Here is a 19898-nt window from a genome sequence, read left to right on the forward strand (position 1 = left end):
CTCGCCCGCGTGCATAGTAATCTCTTATTTACGTATCTAACGCTTCCACAGAAAATCGATTCACGTCGTTTAAACAACAGTCGCAAAACCCACCTTTAACGGTATTTTCAGAATTTACGTCAGAAGCTTCTCTGTTTAAGGGGATGGTGTAATGAACGGCATAATGAAAAGCAACTAAGGCTTTTATCAAGAGACAGAACACAAAGACTAAGCACCCTTAACGCCCACAGACGGACATGCGGCGCCGCTCCTTTACGAGGAAGTCGGGAGCGTCGCTGAAATTAAACAAGTGGTAAAGCGTTCTGCGCTTTGTGCACGATACGCATAGTTGCTCACTGTAAATATAAGCGTGATACTAAATTCCTAGATAAAACTCAAAATCTGAATATAATTTAGATTTTTAATAATTCCGCCACATTGTCATGCCTTTTCTAATTTTATAAATCATATTTCTCGCTCTCCTAGATTGTATTTTTCGCAATTTATCGTTATTTCAGTTTGTCAACATTTTCTCAACGGAAACTTGATATCGAAGTTAAGTCTGCTTTCAAATTGATCGCAAAATCTATCTAGAATGAAGATTGGAAATTTAAAAGACGTTTACAATGAATCTCGTTCTCGTCGTGCCATGCATTCTCAACTACGTTACGATTCCTCTTGGACTTTTTAGCTGTATTATGCGGAGGCTATTCAATACATTTCACATAATACGCATCATCGAAACTCACGATGATACGTCTCGCGGTTCCCGCACAATGCCATGGAACAATAGCCGAGAAGTTTGTTTCTGAATGACGGCGAGCTCGAACTGCCGGCCAGTTGCTCAGGGGAGGAATACGATTTTATAATATAGAAGGAGAGAATACTGGTCATTATATTGGAATGAGAGGCGAATGCCTTCGGAATAGACTCCGTTCCCGTTCGCGATGTGGGGGATGTTCGCGAAAGCGAGCGGGCGAGTACATCGGTCGAATAAGGGCACTCCCGGTATTTCCCTCCTGCGGTCGGTGGGATCCGTTTAAATCCCGTCGGCAGCGCCGTACGGCTAGTCCACTGGCTTCTCGACAAATTACTCGGCCCCGATAGCGCAGCAATTCCCAGGATTCCGGCTCGGTGGTCCATGGCCCCTGGGCCACGGCTCGTGCCGGCTCGTACATGCTCGATCCGATCGGCTGAGCAGGGTCTAATAGATGCCGCGCCTATATCTTTCAACGAACTATCACCAGCTCGCAGGCGTCGTACCGTCTAACAATCTGTTTGCGACTAACCAATGTCCAAGAGTTATCGGTTTCAAAACCAAGAGCTTGCTTCGATGGGCTTTTAAGCGTCTTACCAAAAAACTTGATAATCTCTAAGATTAAAATGTACTTCAGTTAATCCGTTATTAAATTCTTGGCAATAATTATTAATGCTTTCTTAACCGATTTTAGCAATCATTTTTGATAGAAAATATAAATAATTTAATCATACTAAATCCTTTGTAGGATTAGCTAAATTTAAATTTGAGGAAAAGACGTTAATCCAATAAGCCTCGTTTCAATAATTTTATTATCTACTCATTAATTAATGATACCTTTCACTCCCCTTTCCAAGGTATACGGAAGTACTCTACCAGGGCGATCAATTATAAATTAACCCGACTTCTCGCGTATGCGAGACGGTGAGACCGTGAAATCCAGTCATCACCCTTATCGTATGCTCGGAAAACATTTTCAGGGGTTGAGAGAACCAGAGAGAGAACAGACATTTCCCATTTCGGGAGCCACGCCGCGCCGCGCTCAGTCGATCTTATCAAGAAAGATTTCCGGGTTTGAGAGTGTTCCCTGCGCTATTTTAAGAATGATCCGCCTCTTTGTTAGAATCTCGCATCTGAGATCCACGCCATTATGCCGAGAGCAATATCCGCGCGAGGAAGGCACCCGCACGAAAAATATAAAGGCCGCGCGCCCCGCTAAAAGTCGCGTACCTTCGTTTCTGTATAAAAATAGAAACAGCGCTTTATACCACGGATCTATTTTCCATTCCCCGGGCTATTGTGGAACGATAACAATAAAGTGCAAACACGTAAGTTTAATAAGTGATAGTATTTTTACAACGTTTTCCAAATTAACAAAAAGATTTCTATGGTACGAGTTTTTAGATATTTGAGCTTTTCCCAATTAAACTGCGATATTGCCTCGCATATTTAGTTGCAATTACCTAGTCATTTTAATGCATATAACATTCTTATATATATATTATGTATATATATCCGTCTCTCTTCTCTTTTGCATAACACGCTCTTTTGTATAACACAAAAGTAAATACAGAATATACATATTTTCCCTGATCGAAAGCTAATTAAAAACGAAAATTAGATTTACATATTGAACATTACGGCAACGCAATATCAATTATACATTAAATATTTCTACAAATAGCAACATTTCATTACAAAACTGATTGCTGTTGTATGAGCTGTGTTCAAAACACCACTGGTCTATTTATTATCGCGATATTTTGCACGTATGATTTTCTCGGAAGCGATCGCGCGTTTATCTCAAAAATTTCAATGACAGGCGGCCGTGGTCGGTCGTGACCGCGATTGATCGATTTCCAAACCGGGAGTCCCTCTCGAAGAAGCTCGGCGAGAAGGACGATAACTCAGAAACGGATAACGAACATCTATTTTGACAGGAGATGAGCATTGGTACGGTAGAAACGGAGTGGGACGCGAGCTGTGCAGTAGCTACCTCCTCCTCGACCCCCTTCCCCCGCGAACGGGGGAGGGGAGGATTGGCGGCGGCCCGGCCCGAGGCATACATTATGCTAAGCCGGCCATTAGTGGTGAAATATGTTTCGCGTGCCCCAGTCAGTTACCGGACGAGCAGTAGGAAGGCATCTCCCGGCGTTCTCCGACTGCTGCGGCCTCCCGAACAAACGGCGCGCGCCACCTCCAAGGCGTTGCATTACGCGGCTATACACGCGGTTCCCAGTTATTTGCAACTCTAACGACCGCTAATTGGCTCGCCCGTTCCCTGCCTCGCGGCTCCACGTGGCTCTTAAGACGAGCCCAGTAACTGATACGCCGCGTTAGCCGTTTTCGCTGCTCCTTTCGCCCTTCTGCCGTCGCGAATGCGGTGAGAGATATGCGAGTACTTTCCGCGGTGATTTTCATGAACTTTAGCATCAAGTTTCCGACGCCCCATTAAAAGTGTTACACGATCGTATTAAGATTCTCAACTGTTATAAACGTAAGAATGGAATAAATCTTAGAGATGAAATAATTGCGAGGAAAATGAAAGGGAAAAACAGTGAGACAACGTTCGGATTGTTCACATCTTTATTATTACGCTTCCCGCGGCGTCGCAGTGCGCGTAGCTTTTATCGACTAATAGTTTGCCTGGTAAATCCAATTTTTCACTTGCATTCAAATCTTAATGAAAATATTCCCATTTACCGTTGCCCGACTATTCATTTGCATGCTATCGAACTAAACAAAATACACAACTCGTTGGTTAAACGTCCAATAGCCGTCGCTCGTTAGTTTCCCCCTTGTTTATTTACCTCTATTTGCACAAATGCGACCTATTTTTATATATATACACAAATGCGCTGCGTGGCTGCGCCCATTTTAATTAGAACATGGTTACGATCCAGCAGTAAAAAGAAATAGCTCTCGAATCCTGATCGAACCGATGAGATCGGAGAGTACTCGACAAAATCTCATTACAGTAAATGTATGCTGGCTTTCCTGATGCACGGATAATACCCGCTATCGAGGGGATGTCAGCCAGATCGTACGAATTTCATGGCATCGTAAGGTACCGACTCAGCTACCAGAGCGACTCCTTTTATCGATATCACGAAGTGATACGTCTGAAACTGTAATCAAATCGGGGAAGCTAAATGTTGCATGCCCTAAAAAAAGATTATATTGGTCTTTTTCAAATGTAATCGCCGAAAATTAAATTATAAACGACATGTCAATTACACTGTTCAACAAAAAACGCACAAAGACGAAGATAGTCGTTTTCTGTAGTTTTTTGGGCACTGAATACAATCTCGTTTACTAGATTGCTCCATCACGTCACAATTATGAGAAATTTGCGATTAAAATTGCAAAAAGGATTATTTTAGCGTATTTTTACCACGTTATAACTACGATATGTGACATGTTGGAGAAGTTTTATTGAAATCAAAGTAAAGTTAAAACTTTCATCTCATAAAAGAAATTTATTGTGTCGATTATGATTAAGAAGATATTTATGATTAATGTAGGATCTGTTACTATCACAATATCAAAATTGCAATTTTGACGTGGAAGACTTAATTTAAATTCTTGCAGATTTTAATGTAGAGTTAAATCACCAACGCTGGAAATTAAAACTTGCAGCTGTGGCGGACTGTTTGATATTTTAAGTAGTTTCGAAGATATACGCTCGTTGCAGTTTTTATGGTATCGAGTGAATAAAGTCAGTACTTTGGTTGTGTAAAAATAAAACTTTCTGCATATAGGCGGAATTTAATTTCATCTCTCGGGGTTTATCCCCAATAACCGAGATACCTCCGCCGGGTTAGAATTAATTCTATCCGGGAAAATATTTTTATCGCAGCCGCGTAGCGATACGCATCGTGGGAAAACGCGCGACTTAATTAAGAATTTCCGATTGGCTGTACGGCGGTCGTGGGTAGCACCGTTATTACAGGATGTGCTAGTATAGCTTAGGAAAAAACGAGGAATTTAAACCATGCCACGTGTACGTTCTTCCTTTCAAAATTACTAATTAAACATCAAATTTTAAAAATAATTCTATAAGAAGATCTCTAATTACGAACTCGAGCTTAAATAAGTAATAAAATTCGTCGTTGGGTCTAATTTTCTACTTTTCTACTTTTATATAGCCATTTGAATTAAAGAATAGTATCCTAATATGTCAACTTAAGCAAAATCGTGGTTTGAGATTAATTAAAGAAGACAATCTTTAATGTCTGATAGGCGACCTAAGAATTATTTTTATAATGTTCTGCTTATTATACCAGCATCGATATAAATGGCTATAGAAATTTTTTTATAACGAAGATTAACTGATGTTCAACTCGGGGAACTCGTCGGAGGTGCAAAAAATACAGCAGGTGGAAAGATTTAGAATAATCGATGGCGCTTCATCAATTACCAGTAATAAAGCGCGCGACAATAGAGAATATCACCGAGACAGATTACCTCGCGCGAAAATATTTTTCTTTTCATGGTCTCTTCCACACACCGGCGGTGAAGATACTTTTGTCACCATTACTTATGTCATACTCGAGAGGTTCTGCGCTTAATATCGCATTGCTCTTATACACAGTCTGCCGTTGGGAGATAATAAAGTGATTCCCTTTTTCCCACAGTTCTCTTTATCCCGTTTTTGGCACCGTTGAGGTCAAATGAAAATTACCCACTGTGATTCTTTATAAAACGATTTTTTTCCTTAACATATATAAGCACTCGAGGCGAGTAATTTTGACGCAACGGCATCCAATCAAAGTTCCAATTAGTCCAAAATTGATCATGCAAATATAATGGAGAATTTAATTATGTATTTAAAAGTTTATTAATTTTGCTCGCGATAATTTCCATTATATCGTAATAGTCGCACGCCGTTTAATGTGTCGTTGCGAATTAAGATAGCGGAAATTAAAATGAAATTTTATTTAAATCTATTTCGACACGCCGTATGTTACTTTTAAACGATAATACGCTTTTCCACAAGCGACGACGAAGCCGCTGAGGGAAGGCACGTTATTCTAAGAGAGTTAACTTCTTACATTAGCAGAAATACACGCATTACTGGGCACACACGGGGAACGTCATTAGTATCCATTAGGAAATTATGCGTTGCGAAGCGGAACGTGGTCAAGATAACAAGAACCGTATGCATATCCTTTAAGCGCTGTCCGCTCCCGAATGACAAAGCGTTCTCTCCGCGCGCTCGCTTCCTGTTTTCCCAGCGACTTATTCTCCATTTTCTATTTTCGTTACGGCGTACTGGATTTCCTCCCAAAATCCTTTGCCTAATGCCGGGATCTCTGTTCCGGTCTCACCACTCTCATACTATTTATGGATACAGTCGGGCAGCACTTTAAATACGTTTATTTAATGTAAACGTTTCAAACGCGAGATATTTCATTTGTTTCGCGTCCCGTTTGTCGTTATATTGATTTGATATACAATTAATTTACTTCATTTCATTCGTATTGCACACACGCACACATGCACAGTTTATTCCTTTTTATTATTACATATAGCTTTATTTCGAAATATTGTATCGCATATTTCTATTTGTGCGAGGAAAAATTTTTCCCGGAGTGAAATAAATTTTTTTTTGTTTCTCGTTCAACCCTTCGTTGAACGAGAAAGAAAAAAAATTTATTTTTTCCAGGTTTCGATCATTGCAGGCAGCTGCAACTTCGGGCGTAATGGCGAGCATTATGAAAATCTATGAGTTAGCGGAAGAGAACGGAATACTCAACTCTCCATCACATCCCCAGGCACATTTTCTCCCCTCTCTTCTGAACCTCGCGCGATGTTACCCTATCTTCGGCCGACCAAATTATTTCCTGCGGCGCGAAACTCTCCGGGGTGCGATAAATGTCTACGTCGCGGGAACGATATTATACGGAGAGAAGGGGGGCAAATATTGCTGACTGGTGCGATAATTATGGCAACGCAATTCGATGCAATGTCGGCCTCATTTGTCCATTACTGTCGCCCGTAAAACAATGTGAATGTGTTTTGCGGTTTACGCGCATATCCCGATTCATTTTCGCGATATCGACGGAATCAATTATTATAATTAGTGAAAAATCGGTCTGCATGTCGATTGGATCGCGTAATATGCGGTTTGCGGTAACTACAAAGGCTTGTTACGCGATTCCGAATAATATCGCATTAACTCTAAAAGTTATTCTCTCCGATACTTTAATACTTCAGCAAAGTGAACTTTTCATCGTTCATCGTTTCGCGAATTGCGCGAATATCATATCTAATCACAAGTTGGATTCTCGGTATATTATATAAGAATATTGAATTAATTTTAACACTTCACGTTTTATGGTGTAACGAGTAACGAGAGATCTCAACGGAAGTAGCCGTCTCTCCTCCGTCCTCTGACTGATATTCTACGTTAAAGTAAAGCAATAACTTCTCGAGTACATCCGGTAAACTTTGAGCCTTCTTCCGATCCAATAAATTAACCGCCACTTATTTCCCCGCAATTCCCTGCAATTAATATTCTTCAAGGATGTCTCGGGAACGCGCCGAGCAAATCGACGATCGATCAAATACAATTCCGCCCGCAGTCGATATAGTCTCCACTTATAGGAGGCAACGGTGAAATATCTGCCCGGCGTAATCCTTCCCCCCCAGTCAAATAATGTAAAAGATGTACATCCTTCAAAGCGCTACCAATAGAAACGAGGGAAAGAAAATAAATGGCGGCTTCGCGAAGAGATCGATTCCACCTCGAAGTCGCGCGCAGGGAACGGGGGGCTGTATGCTTCGGAAGAGGGTACGGGAGGGTGGGCGGTGAAAGAATGTGCGAGACGTGTTTCCCTTATTTCTACTTTCAGCCCTTGTCGTCGATTCGACGACGATAAGAGGAACGAGCGGTAAACATCGAGTCCCGTTTAATTGGGCAAACTTTCTCTCAGGCTTGGAAAAACTGCAACTCTCGTCTCTCTCCCTTCGCTCCTCCTCGTTTGCTCCGCACCGCATTTTGGGGACCGGGTGAATATCCGAGAGGTTTCCTTGAATAGCAACGAGACATCGCGCTCCGCTCGATTTTAGATTCCGTCCAGAACCCGTCGCATAATTCGCCTCCAATTCCGCCCGGCCCTCGCGAGAGTTTCACCCCGACGAATCTCTGTTATTCTCTCGTCTTGAATTATCGTACGATAAGGTTTGATATGCAAACTTCCCCAAAAATCGGCTTATACGCGATATATGACGCGACGATGTATGATCGATCGATCGTTGAAAGCTATCTTGAAGAAGCTTTTTTCATCTTAAAAACCGCTATATACATATATCATAAATATAGACTATCTCAAAAGATAAAAATTTTGTATATTAAATACATGTTGTATAAATCTTAAAGATATATTAATTTTATATAAATATTATTGTTGCATATAAATTTTTTTAAATTTGATTGTTTAAACTTGAAAGATACCTCGTGTAATTTTATGTAATTTCTATATGTAAAGGGAAACAGTGGTAAATCTAAGACGATTATAAAGTTATTTTATTGGAAGTGTTCCAAGTGTTCAGTTATGTATATCTCGTTATACTGCGATAGTGATGTAAAACGATTGTGACACATTGGTAACAAATAGACATAATCGGCGGATGCTGTGTCGTGTGATAATAGCTTGCGAGACGATAATTAGCTGCATACCGCATCAAGTCGTAATAGGTTCACAGTATCGAGTGTCCAATAGCACAGGTGCGATAATCGTCGAGCAACAATTCTGTTAGCAATAGAGTTACCTTGATAACATTGATCGATGCGTCGCTCCTGTCCGATGTTGATCGAACGTTCGTAATAATTATCCAAGACTGACTAGTGGGACGCACAGGTGACACTTACGTAATGTATGTAGCAGTTACGTTAATATCCGCGCGGCGCATAGTGATCTTGTAATCGATCATAACATACTCCCGCGCACGTGTCCTAAAATTCATTCGCGTAATAATAACTTCGGTGTGGCTTGCATGACAGTTTTTTTTTTACAATTGTTAGCAGGACAAGACAAAATACCGTAAAAATATCTTTTATTAAATATAAAACACGAGATACCATTGAAATATGATCCGTAAATGTGGACTGTATAGAGTTTTAAAATATAAAATAATATTTTTTACTTTATGAAACGTATTTCTATATGTTGCTATACAAATTATCAATTTACTATATATGTCGAGTTCTTCACTAGCTTTTAAAATATTAAACAATAATTTTAGGAATAATATTTTTACATAGAATATATAAAAGGATATTAGATAAAAGCTGAAGCAATGCCAGTTAGATAGATAGATACGACATTAAGAAGACATGTGAAAAGTAGGTTAAGAAAATAAGGAAATTGAAAGATAAAACTTTATGAATATTGCGAAGAAAAGGGCATCTGCAAGACTTCCTAGTCCTTATGCTTTTCCGAATATTTAATAGTTTTAAGAGCAAAAGATAATACACATTACATATTATATATTATGTTCAATGAAAGAGCACCCAGCAACAATGGAGAGTATGGCTGTAAGAATCTAGATCAGACGGCTAATGGAACTGGAATATAAAGATCCGGGAAATTACGAATCCTCTGAAGAAAAAGCAATTATGTTCCGCATTTTGCGACCCGCGTATATAAACCGCTGGGGATTACCATGCTTTTACCGCCGCGTTCGAAAATATCACGTGAAATTTAATTGAATAATAAAGGAAATGCGATCGATCCAGTTTTACCGCTCGAACAATTAAATAGAAATTCGCACCATTGCCATTTGCAAAGAGACCGTTTTCGTTCATCGTAAATCGGGTGACCGTGCACTAACATTTCATTTCCCGAGAGAGAGGCGTGAAAAGCGAGATCCAGCAGGCCAATTTTCGCGCTGCACGTTCAAACCTTACGCTTCGTAAACGTACATAAATAAACGTACGCAGTTTGCGATGTATATAGTAAAACGTGGCGAATTGTACCAAAATATAATAAAATCGCAATTTATGGCTAAAACATGACTTGTACATTTTCGCTTTAATTTCTTATTTGTCTTAAATCGATCGATAAAATTATTTTGATGTGATACAATATTATATTTATTCAATTAATAGATAAATAAGCAAAATCATTTAATTCCGTAATACTATATACATATACGTAGCATTACAACAACAACGTTTAAAGCAAATAAATTATCAGAGTATACAGAGTTCTTTATATTTGGAAAATAAAAAAAAATTCGATAAAATAATTTTATAACATTTTTATATTGAAAACATCGGAAAAAACATTGAATTTTTACTGATCGCAAAATATATAGGTAGGTCTTATTGAGATTTTGTTTTTTAAGGGTAATTCTGCTTATTCGCGTTACACGAAATGCAGCTACTTTATATAGCCGATACGGAGTGAGTGGAGTGACCCGCGCGATAGAGCGGCAGCCGTTTGCCGGTCGCGTTTGTTTAACGCGACGCGGCGGGTTTATCGTCAAATGAAACGGAAAAATTCAATTTAGATTCCCGCCGCAACCTGCCCGACGCTTCGTACGAGGATCCTGCCACCCCCGAGCGATCCCGTGACGATCGGCACGGAAAGTGTTTCCCGTCTTCGTCGTCGGGACGGCACATAAATCCCGCCCGGGATAAGAATTCCGGGACGGGCGTGACTCCGGATCGGATTTCATGCTCTCGCGCGCCGCCGGCCGCGGATCGTTAACGTCCGAACGCCCTCGTTAATGGAATTAGATCCAATCTACGTGGATCGGGGTGTAGAGGTAGAGATAGGCACGGGGGAGAACGGGAAAATCCGCGTGCGCTTATACTAGGTGTCACCGCGTAATGATAGCTGACTCTATGATGGATTGGCTCGTTCGGTCGTGGTTTCATCATACACGCGAAACCCGCTGACGCTAACGTGCGCGATACGTTGTGCAATGTGAACCTCCTGGAATTGCAGTTGAAAGCTTTTTTTTTCGAATATTCATTAACCGTCAAGATGCATGTTGGCGCGGATTTAATGAAAGCAAAACAGGATTTGTCGATTATACGGTCAAATTAATTTTGAAGATCATCTTTCACCGCGCACGTATTTCAGTTATGCAAATCTTTTAATTAAAAATTGAAGTAAAAATAAGAATCACTTTCACTTTTAAAAGCTTATGATCCCGCTTAATTAAATTGCATTTATACAATATTACTGCGAATAACTTCATTCTTAGGTTGAAACGTTAATTAATCTGCCAATCGCTCTAAATCCGTGATTAGCGCCGTAATTACCGAAAGAGAATTTAATACTATTGACAAAACGTCACAAACCTTCCACATACGCGTTATCGATTCGCTTATGTTGCAAAATTACTGATTCGGTAATGCCGAATTTGATGCATACATCAGATAAACAGCGGTTTAATTTTGCTGCACAACTTTTTGCGGTTATATGAAAAAAAGTTCTCTAATTCTTAATTCTATAGTTTTATCATGGCCTATTTTACTTAATATTTTCCTTTTTTTTTAGATTATTATTTTATATAATTCTCTGCTTTGTAATATATACTCTTTTTATACGTAGCCGTTCCAAATACGCCAGTTCTCTGAAGCTATTATACTTTTCGAGGACTAGAATTATTTGTAATAACTCATAATTTATTTTCATTACGCGCAGGATTTATACCATTCCATTTCTCATGTATTCAAGCTCTGCCAGAGCCACAAAAGAGCTACATTCACTATCTACATTCACCCGCGAGCGAATAAAAAGCCGCTCGCGTGCGCGAGAATAGGCGCTGGCGCGCGTCTAATTTACCTTCGTAGCCGCCAGTGAAGTTCCGCGGATACCAAACAAGTCTAATCGACCTCCCGACATGCTCGCGCGAAGTCAATGCGAACTCGATATTCGCCGTTGTGGTGTCTGTGCTTGGAAGTTCTCCCCGGGTCGTGGACGGTTGAAAGAGAGAAGCGCGGACACGTGTGCACGCGTGTGTGTGTATGTGTGTGTATGTGTTGTGTGTGTGTGTGTGTGTGGGTAGGGTAGGTCGTCGATAGACGGCAACCGCAAACTCGGTGGTTGCTACGACGAAGAGAGGGAAGGTTGGTTGCATCCCCTGTATGTGTGTATGCGCACGTGCGTCTTTGTGTATGTATGCTCGAAAGCGGAAAGCGGATAGCGGTGTGGCGCACACGGAATCGCGGCCGCACAATGGTCGGACCCCTTCAACTATCCCCGGGATAGCACTCGACGTCGCAAACAAGCCCCTTCGCGGACTGGTCGGTGCGCCGCGTAACGTACGGACCAAATGACAATAAATTCCGCAAATATAAGCAGTCGAACGAATTACCTCGGTGCAGCCAGGCGAAATTCTGTCTTTGCGAAGAGACAAGGCATCAGGAAGACGAAAACGAGGCAGAGATTCAAGAGAAGGGCACAAGAGGTAAAAGGGGTGAACGATGATAATCGTCATTAAAAAAGATAAAATTTATATCGCGAATGCAATCTTCTATAAAAGCCTTTATCAGTGAAGATAGATTTAAGAATCTGAAGAGATATTGTTCAATAAATGCTTTGTAAAAGAAAAAAGTAACTACGTAGTCATAATAACGGCAGTATTAATAATAGCGAGCATAATAATAACATAGATATTAAAATAATAAGTTAAAGGGAAAATCAGGACTGAACTGACAATGAAATTGATGAATCGTCTTACAGGCGAATTTATTACCTTCGTAGCTACTGTACCAATCTGACCGCATTGCTTTGATAATCGACCTGCAGCGCGTTGCAGCCGTCATTCTCGCTACGTCGCGACGAATGGGAAAAATGGACGGTGAGAATAATCGCAAAAAGTCGACGCCGATGCTGTTGCCTTTAGGTTTAATTAATTCTGTCAGTCACGCCGGACGGCCGGGCTTGGTTTATCTCGACGCGGCGCGGGAGGGAAAGTGTCGCTGTCGGGTTGCGCCTGCAGTCGTCATCCGCCATTGTCACCCGATTCTGCGAACGCGGAACGAATAAATGGCGCGGCTATGAGAGACATCAAAAGACCTGTCCCGCGGCCGTTTCGAAAAACAGATATCCCGTGCCGGTTTTAATTGATAAGAACTCTCGCGCGCTCTTTCCTCGCAAAAAGCGAGACGCGCGAGAGTCTCGCGCGCGGAGATCGATTTCTCGCTGAATCCGTTTTATGCGACATATCTATTTCCCAGGATCTCTGATCCACACTTTCCACTCTCTGATCCACTTGCGAAAGATTCTAGTTTATTTCTACTTGGAGAAAATTGCACGCCGTTACTTATTGCATTTTCTTAGTAATTGATATTAAGTACCTCGGCGGTTCTAAGTATTGGAACTAAAACTTTGAAAATATAAAGCTTCCTCTGCAAACTTGATCAAATAATTAAAAGGCTTCGTTGTATTTAATTACATTCTAGACGTCTCGTTTGCGCAAATACAATTTCATTTCGATCACTTGGAATCTGGAAAGTCATCGATATTTCGATATTTTATTCAATGAAGATCAACATAATCCGTTAAATTCGACTGCGGGAGGTAAATGCATTCGCTTTAATGAGATTTTCAAAATCTGATTTATACCACTTTCAACGCAGATAGTTTACACGTGCATATATCTATATATAGATTACATAACCATTTACTGAACTGAAATCAAAAGTAAGATTTGTCGCAAAAATATATCACGTTCGCTTTATTTTTGTCGCGCAATGCGTCATGTCATTCTTACAATTAGCTTCAAACCCACAGATATTTAAATAAATGTTGTTAAAACGGATAGTGCATATGAAAAAATATTCCAAGTAGGACAACGATGTAGCGCTCTCTGTTTCATCTTCTCCCCGCTTAATTTCGCATCGCGTTATCGGTGTAATGTGTTCCGCGTTATTTAATACCAGTAGAGTGGAGAGAAATAAAACGCACGTGCACCTAACATTCTCCGCTACACCAGCGGCTGGTACCACCGTCGCGTTATATGTACACGTTCTTACACGGAAAGACCTCGGAAAACATCGCGACGAGCGACCGAGACGAGAAACTGCGCGTTTGTTTGCTTTTTTAACAATCGCATAGTTGCTTGCGGTCCGACGACGGAAATGCAGACCGGTGCAATGATAAGGACGAGAGGTAAAAACGCAATGGGGCTCGCGAACAGATGAGGCGCTACACACACTTCCCACACACGTGCACTTCCCAGAAATTTACCCGATAGCGGTTCTACTTGACTTAGGGATCAGGAAATGAAATTTGTTGAGCCTTTTATGATCATGTACACGTAAATATATGAGTACGTTAGCTAGGTTTATAACACCGCGGCCGACCCTATCTCACGATCGTTATCGTCGCCGCGAAAATAAAATACCCGTGCGACCCTATAGAATTGCATTTTACAGCAAAAGAAATTGTTTACATTAATCTTTGGGAATAGCAATTACGGGCCGAGATGGCGCGTTCCGGCGCAGGCGTAACTTAAACGGCAGTAATGATAGGCATCGCAGTTAAAATCGCGCAATCTCTTATTTATCTGACCGACTCAATTTCGAAAAGGATGTCGCATAGGAAATGCTGGGGCGAGCGGCGCTATTTTTCACTTATGTGCGCGCGCTTAGTTACTCTCTTGCCAGTTTTATGTAAATTCCCCGTACGTTTATATACGTGTATATAGGACAATGCGGCTGCAACTTATCGATCTTGGCGTTCGTTGGCCAATGTGCATAATTAAGGAAATAACGAGAATTTATACGCGTGCGAATTTTGCAACAAGTAATACTATTTTACGCCACCTAAATTTTGACGATTTTTAAAATAGCTCCACTGTGTTCACACCAAGCTCTAATAGGCAAAGACCATTTTAGTTTTCTAATTTTTTTTTATCTGGAACGATTTTACGAAAATAGAGATTCTTCTAATTTTAAATTGCAAATAACGTCGTTAATCCAAGCGATTTTTCTAATTATCAATTATAATTTAGAGTTGAAATTATAATGAACCATGACGGCACACACACATACACATAAACAAGCATACAGAGAGTTTCAACATGCCAAACCTATTCCTAAAACATTTTTCGTTAATCCGGCGCGAGCGGGCGGGCTGTATTTACCTCGAGTGGCTTAACATGTTATTGCCCCACGTACGAGTGTTGTTCTCCTGATCGATCTCTCTCGGGCTCAACATCCGGCTGATGTACCTGCAGCGTATGAATGCGACGCACGAGCCGGGCCGGGCCAGGCCGGGCCGGACGGTCGACCGCGTACGGAGAAGGAAGAAAATTCCGGCAATAAACGAGGCTGGATACGGGCCAAGTATTTTTATTGCCGAAAGGCCGTCCACCCCGTGTTGCACCCACACGGCGAGGTCGCCGCCTACGAAATAATGCGAGTTGGACCGTAACACTTGCTGCTGCGCCGCGCGACTTACGGCTCGATGCGCAGCCATTCTTGCGAACATTTTCATCGTTACCGACGCGGAAGTATCCCTGAATTACACCGCCGCGAATAAATCAGCAGACGCACTGTAGTAAGCTATTTTTAAGCGGAACGCTGGGAGAGCGCACCCGCGCACCCGAGAGAGAGAGAGATCGCACGATAAATAAACCGATCTTAAAGTACGGAACTACTTCGCCCGACTTCCAATAGCGAACGCGAGAGATTTATGTATCGCGATTGCAATGTGATGCGAATCTGAAGAAAGCGGGCTGTGAAAGTTTCCGTGCCAGGTTTTCTTTTCTCTCAATGTACAATTAATGCTTAGTTGCGTCTTACCATTAATTTTAACAAATTGTCTTTTCATTTCGGCTTTAATATTTTATAGAGTATAAAACCGTTTTCTCTTGTGATCACAAAGGAGTGTACTAATTACAGATGTATCACTTTATGAGAGTAACAGAAAATTAAAGTCGTTTATGCCCGTATTCTCTCGCGAATAATAATGTCATTTTTTAAACAGATATATCTCATCGTTTCGACTAATTGATCACATCGGTTTGACTTACAGACCCGAATATGATCGGAGCGATAAAGGAAGCAAGCAGACGATCTGGCGCTTCGGGGTTCGCTCTAATTGCGTAAAGTCGGGTCGGAAGTTTCAGCATTGGAGATATACCCACGCTTCGAATAACGTCATCCTATCAGGCCCGATTCCGATATATGCCGACGCCGCATCGGAGTAGAACGTAAGGCTTGACTATATCTCGATACACCGCCTCGAGGGAGCTACCCGCCGCTTCGTCGATCCTCCTTTCCTCGGGTTATCGCGTTACTAATGGTCGGCGTGGTAATAGCCGCAGACACCCGATAGCTTCTCCACGCCAAGCGTGACGTCAAATCCACTGGGTGAATGCACGCGCCGCGGTGACATTGTAGACCGGAGCGTCTACACGAGGTGTCTACGCATCTAAGGGTACGTAAAGAATTGCAGCTTACCTCCTTGCCTTTTCAAATTAATAGAAAGAAATCAAGCAAGAACGCATAGAGCAAGTCAGGAAGAAATCATCTATAATTCTTTAATTTTGATGATGTTGCATTAATGATTTTTTATGCTCAATGAAAGAAAATTGAAAAAACAACGCAGTCAAATTAAAGAAAGTCTTCCACTCATCCAAATTAAATATTATCGGGTAAAACTAATTACGGAACGATACAGTTATTGAATAGCCAAAACAATGCATAATTTATCTCATATAGATACTTCAAATACCTTTGAACACTTCGGAGAAATGTATTTTCCATTTAATTGAAATATTAAGAATTGCTGCTTCCCATAAAAACTGATTAATTATAATCAGTTTCTTCCAGGCGAGCATAAAAACGCGTAAATGTACTGACTCTAATAAAAAATTCTACTTGTTCATGCATGCTTCAGAGAAAGTTCCGCAAACGCTCGTCACCGTACGAGTGTACTCGTTTGTGTGTCCCTCGCGCCTCGTGTGTATATCGCTATTACAATCGCGAATGCCACGTTCCAACGTCGTTATATTTTTTCCTCGCATGCCGCAGATACCCGCTCGCAATGTGACACGCCGTGCGGAAGAAACGGGTTAATGGAAAGATAGGCCGCTAGCTTTTTTAACGGTCGTGCACCAGAGCGGCGATCGACGTCGTTGGAAACGGGGCGGGAATGATAGCGGCGATCATTTTGTCGCGGCTCGCTGGCTCGTTCAAAACTTAGCTGATACGTAACTGGTGCTCATTGTTAAAGCTAGATTTACGCGTTCGAAGTACCGTACAAATCCGAATAACTCGCTGCTGATTCTCATGAATCAGTCTCGCGTGACAGATATACGAGTGTTATCTATATATATATACGGAATATACTCATATTTCGGGATACTATTGATGCTTATAGAGATCGCTTGAAGAGGAAATAAATAGAAATAAATAATGGACGATTTGATTATTGTTCTTAAAAAGATATAGAGAGATTTGACAAGTGTGGAGACAGACCTGTAACTTTATATCAATGTAATTTTTCGACATAATAATTGACACCTAAATAAATTCGGCAATTTGCAGCAGTATCATTCATGAATGTGTTATTAATGAAAGATTAATGTTCCACTGGGAATCTGGCGTTAATCGGTGAAAGCATATATAGAAATATCTGCGACCTTGGCCAATTATGCTCTTTCCACCTGTTGTACAAATACGATTCCGACTAATGTTGGACTCGAAATATACAATATAATGAGAGAGAGAGAGAGAGAGAGAGAGAGAGCAACTAGACTAGATTAACGCATGCAGAGCTGTCAAGGAATTAATAAATAATTAATGGTTAATGCCACAGGGCAGACACGCGAAACATGTTGTCGACTCGTCGAATCGATAATCCGACTGAAATGCGCGGCGGTATAATACCAGAGATAATCGAGGTCTCTCTCGGTGGGATAATCCGAGATTCGGCTTAAATTGGAGCAGAAACGTCGACTCAAGCAATCGCGGATACTATCGTAAATTGACTTGAACCGCTTCCGAGGAAGATTCGAACCGATGCGGTTCGCGGGCTCGTAACGAAAATATGCCCGGAAGAGACGTCAACCTCGAAAGCTGATCGAGGAAGGGCTTCGCTGCACGAATGATACAACTGTGCCGCTGGCTGCAGCGGAACGTTGCACGGAAGCCGGCGAGAAGAAGAGCGAGGGGGCGAGAAAGAAGGAGAGTGGACTGGAATCTCGCAGCCGCGAAAGATAAATCGCGTGGGCGGGCCACGGCGAAGAAGCTAACGGGGTAACAGCTACTCGGGAATATAGTCCCCGTGGCACCCCATTCGTAACGCGATATATCACGGGTAGAAAAGTTTTGTCGGGGCATCGAATGAAGAAGGAAGGCGAAAACAAAGAAGAATGGAGAGGAAAGAAGAGGATAAGGGCGGGGGTGGAACTTCGATCCTGCTTGGAACAAATGACGCTGTCGTTGGGAAGCTCATGAACGAGAATGCGCGGCAGGAAGTATAATACGCGTGAGATTGAATTAAATCATTTCTATCCTATAGCCATGTTATGCACCGCACGAAAAATACATATTATGTAAAAGTAAAGTTTAACTCGTGTGGAATCCTCTTATAGTGAAAACGAAGTAGAAACGGACCGACGTAGTCGGTTCAGACAGAAATATAATACAATAAACGACGCCCATAATTAATATTAAACAACATTTGATTAAATAATTATTTACTATATAAATCTATTTAGAGTAAAATAATATATGAAGAGAAAAATAATAAAATAACTTGATTGTAGGAGAGAAAAGGGATAAATTTCCATCAAAAATCAGCCGAAGTAGAAACCGATCGCTACAGTCAGACATTTGGTTCACGAGTATCGTTACACTCGATCGTGCACGAGACGCAGGATTCAAATTGAACTTCCCCGCGCATTTATTTGCCAGCCGACCGCGAAGCGGGAAACGTTCCGTTATCTTCGATATCGATGGCTTCGCATACGACGACCGCGTCCGCGACATTAATCTTTATGGCCGATCGCTTTAGGAGCATCGCCGTTAACCATCAATCGTCCAAACGTCTTGATCCATCGGCTGACTTCCAATTGCTCGTAATCGCGCGCGACATTTACATTCCGATCTTTCCTTACAGATTTCACTCCACGGCCCCTCGTTCATTCATCCCGTTGGTATCCGGATAGGGATACAGTCGGACGAGCGAAGCTCGTGAAGAACAAAAGAGCGACTCGTCGGAGTCGTGTCGCGTCTCTCGTCAGCTTGTTATTTCACCGTTAATTCGCGACTCGCGCTCGTTACTCCTTTCACTTCTCGAGCCTCGAGTTCCTTTTTGCTTCGATAACACGCCCTATTGTCCTTTTTACGCGGGTCTTCCCACTTGTGCGCTATAGCAGATATTCTATAGCCATTGACCGATTGTACGCTATTGTGTACCTGCCCATTATGCCTCTGTGTTCATTTATCCCCGTGATCTGCGACGCGATGACGAAGACGAACGCGTTTTCATTACCGTTTGTAATGTATATTCTTTGCTGCCGTTCTATCGTGCAATCGAAACGATAATAATAATCAATGTCGGCATGTTTAAAAGATTTATTCTCCGTAACAGCGAATCGCCATTAGCAATGGCATGTCGACTTCTTTTTGAAATATTTCGTATCAGTTGAATAAAATTGTACGAAATAACATTATTGATATAAGATCGTCTTATCTACTCAAAAGAATTAATATTACTCAAAAGAACTTAGTATTTTTATGTGCGATATTTCTCATTCAGTGTTATTTTAACAATCCCGTGATGCATTTTACAGTTAGTTTGGCCAAAATTTGAACGTTTACATGTTTACTACAAAGGAAAAGGATTTATGGTAAATGTTAATTAATAAGCTTGCAAGAATAGCACAAGACGATGGGACCTGCAAGAAGTTTTAACATTCCGTGAATCTTGAAATTTGCGCCGTAACCTCGGAGCCGAGCTGGAGCTTGCATCTCTTCTTTGGCTAACAATCCGTCCCAACGAGATTTCGACGCAAATCCCTTTACAAACGCACTCGGATCGCTCGGGCCAAATAAAATTGCCGGGCGAACGACGTAGACCGGCATCAAAGTGCCTCAGCATGGCAACATTATGGCACGTTTGTGTCTCTTTCATATACGAAACGGTCGAATCTAGGCGAGATTACTTTGTTTGCCGTGAGC

General features: G+C 41.5%; 1 protein-coding gene and 1 long non-coding RNA gene across 4 annotated transcripts in view; one reads left to right on the forward strand and one right to left on the reverse strand.

The window, feature by feature from the left end:
* The window catches only part of Tmtc2 (Transmembrane O-mannosyltransferase targeting cadherins 2), a 201239-nt gene that overhangs the window by 137028 nt on the left and 44313 nt on the right, over positions 1 to 19898 (reverse strand). The gene's annotated exons all lie outside the window — the stretch shown is intronic.
* The window catches only part of LOC139809354 (uncharacterized), a 115794-nt gene continuing 111643 nt past the window's right edge, over positions 15748 to 19898 (forward strand). The window contains exon 1 of the long non-coding RNA XR_011731090.1: positions 15748 to 16146. This is a non-coding gene — a long non-coding RNA (uncharacterized lncRNA). The remainder of the gene's footprint in view (positions 16147 to 19898) is intronic.

The sequence above is a fragment of the Temnothorax longispinosus genome, chromosome 1, assembly GCF_030848805.1.
Source record: "Temnothorax longispinosus isolate EJ_2023e chromosome 1, Tlon_JGU_v1, whole genome shotgun sequence".
Taxonomy (NCBI): Eukaryota; Metazoa; Arthropoda; class Insecta; order Hymenoptera; family Formicidae; genus Temnothorax; species Temnothorax longispinosus.